The sequence below is a fragment of the Helianthus annuus genome, chromosome 10 (genome assembly GCF_002127325.2).
Source record: "Helianthus annuus cultivar XRQ/B chromosome 10, HanXRQr2.0-SUNRISE, whole genome shotgun sequence".
NCBI lineage: Eukaryota > Viridiplantae > Streptophyta > Magnoliopsida > Asterales > Asteraceae > Helianthus > Helianthus annuus.
In genome coordinates, this window is record NC_035442.2 from 61,332,995 (window position 1) to 61,336,172 (window position 3,178).

Here is a 3,178-nt window from a genome sequence, read left to right on the forward strand (position 1 = left end):
ATGCATCACCTTTTATACTGTCACTTTATTATTTACACACAAACATTAGTGACAACCTTGATGCACAAAGCACAGTTAGCACAATGAGCGGATAACCCAGTAAACATGCTGACGATGCCAGCACTAAATAGACATTGTTTTTGGAGGCCAGTGTGAGCCAGGAATAGAATACTACACTAGTAGGGAGTGCAGGGAGGTGAGGACCATAAAACTGCGTCACTAGGTGATAGTTATAGTGACCGGAAGTGCCTAAAACATACTTAAAGTGCAAAATTCTGCACTAAATACCAAAATTCAGCATTTAACAATGCTAGTAAAGTGCAAAAACTTGGCAAAATAGTCCTAGACACTTTCCAAAGTGTTGGGAATTTAATGTGTCACTAAAAACAATATAAAAGATACTTTAAAGCTTTACTTAGAACTTTAACGGGTCAACATCCAACCGAACAACCGGACTTTACCAGGAACATAAAAATATTGCCAAACACATTGTTCTTACTTTTCTGAGCTAGTTAGGGTCCTCGAGCACCCTAACACACTTTATAATAAATAACACACTAATGCTCTTACTAAACACCTTTGGATCCTAACTAGATAGTAACTAAACCATCACCACCCAACCCCATACCCCCCCTACTTGACGGTCACCACAAGGGGTGACCCACTTCCATTTTCTTTGATTATTTTATTGATTTATGTTGGATATTTAGAAACACTTTATATGTTGGATAATAGAGAAAATTGGTTTATATATATGCACATAAGATCATCACTCTCTCACTTCCAACCATCACAACATCAAACCTTCTCTCCTTTCCTCCTCCCCTTGCTTGCGGCCGAACACCATCACCACCATACACCCACCATAAAGTTTCATTCAAGCTATTTTACATACATACAAAGGTGCAAGGAGTCCTACAAACAAGATTGGTGCACTCGGAAGTTCAAGGACCGCTCTTGTTTTCTTTTATCCACCACTTTTACGCCTTGTTTCTCCCCTAGCCTTGTGCTAGTAGTAAGTGCTCTAAAACATCATCTCGTTCTTGTATTTTGTGGTTAATAGATGATAGAATGATAAAAAGTTAAGAAACTCTAAAGAACATGAATAAGTCTTAAACATAAAGTGATAAAGGGTGGATAAAGAGAAGATATATGGGTAAATCATGTAAATCTTGTGTAGTTATGATTATTTCATGTTGATTGTTAAATTGTTTGATTGATTTTACAAAAAGAAAATGATATGCTAAAAGCATGGACACCTCCATTTACAGAGGAAACTCTGGCGAAATTTTTATAGAAATATAACACTTAGAAATATTTTTCTAACAAGCGTTTATAAATATATTTTAACTTGGTTTTCAAAATAAAACTTCGCCATGATTTTTATTACAAAAATACCAAGTGCCGGTAGTTGATTTTCGTAAATAAAATTTGTTAAATATATATTTAGAATATATATTTTTTTTATAAAACGTTTGTGTGATTGTTTGTTATTTTGTGCTCTAGATATATTATTTTTAGGGTAAAAATAATATAACTTGAAAATACCGTGAAATTTCGACTCCAAAATAATACCAACGCTCTCACAAAATAATTATTTAAGTTATACAAGTATTATTGTTACAAGGCGAACTTTAAAACGTAACTTATGTATATATCGGGAAAATACTCTTACTCGTATATTTTTGGGAAATATTATTTTGGAAAACTTATGGGATAAAATATAATATTTTTGGGAAATATATATATATTTTGGAAATTAAAACATTTTAGGCAAGTGATTAACATATATTTTTCAAACGAGACTTAGAAATATATTTTCGGAACTATAAAGCATACATGTATTATTACCCCCATCCTTGGGAAGGAATATACTTATAAAATAACTAAGAAGTGTGAATACGAAATAGTTGTCTAACTATTTCCCAAAAACGTTAAACCTTAAGCCAAGGCACGGCCGTCCGTCTAATAGGCTTTAGTACATGTAGGTCGTCACGCAGCGGATTGAGTTGGAGTTTGGCGTTTCTGGATACGCACTTCTGTGAGTTCATGTCCCCCTTTTCTCTTTACTGTTTTCAGTTTTATATTTCGGGGGTGAAATACATGCGACAATTATTACAAACATTTATTACATGTTATGGTTAGCGTAGGGAGGGTTTATACTACTAGATCATGTGAGGGGTGGGTACAACACTTGAGGCCATTATTCCTCGTTGTAGGACCGAGGGACACAAGAGTGATAGATCTATTTGGGTGTAGCGAGCCCACACCCGTGAGGCCGGGGAGGCCCATAGTGGTGACTGTGTCTTCCAGCCGAAGCCCGGTAACAAATTTGCTAGGTTTGAGTTTCCCTGCACTTTCTCACACATACCAGTGGCTTTGCAACCCATTGGTGATCTCTTTTTCCTTATTGCTACATACCAGGGACTTTTATACATACTTTAAAGGTTTATTCATACTCACTTTTACATGAACTCGCTCAACTTTTTGTTGATTTTTCAAATTACATGTATTTCAGGGAAGTAGTGGATCTGGCACAGTATGCATTGTCTTCAAGCTGCGTAGGAATAATGATGTCATCCAAGTTTAGGAAATCTGATCTTTGCCTGGACGGGTCACAAGTCTTAAACTATGTTTTATTTCATGTCTTTGGGTGTGTCGTTGAACAAGATTTTAATTATGTCATGTTGTATCATGTTTTAAGTGTCGACTTTTAAACAATGTTGTCATGTTTACTTTTTAAACTTGAATCAATGGATGAACATCATGGTTTTACTTTCATATAGCATTGTTGTGATTATGCTATGGTATTAAGAAGTCACACCAAATAAACCCACACTTCCGCAAAAGCCAGGGTGTGACATAACACTTGAAGTCTTGAACTCACTGCCATCCCTCCCCCCTTTTATGTTTTCATGGATAGCCCAAACACCCAATCCAGCCCACACTTTCTTTCTATTTTTTCAGGAGCCCAAAATCCCCATCTTGAGCTAAAGCCTTGTTCGGTTAAGGAACCCCAAACCGCCCCACCTCATTCCAATTGCTAATATCAGTATAGTTGCATGATTTCAACATTACAAACAACAACAAACCCTACTTCCTCTTGGTGACTTACGGCAGCAAGGCAGGAGACCCCCCCTCGCAATCTCTCTTCCTTGTGCTAGCTCTTTCTCTGCAT

The 3,178-nt window shown here is 36.4% G+C and overlaps 1 long non-coding RNA gene across 1 annotated transcript; it reads left to right on the forward strand.

The window, feature by feature from the left end:
* The first annotated feature begins 1,984 nt into the window (after positions 1 to 1,984).
* LOC118482991 lies at positions 1,985 to 2,767 on the forward strand. Its single transcript, XR_004869428.1, has 2 exons — positions 1,985 to 2,041; positions 2,519 to 2,767. It is a non-coding gene; the product is annotated as an uncharacterized LOC118482991 (long non-coding RNA).
* The last annotated feature ends 411 nt before the right edge of the window (positions 2,768 to 3,178 follow it).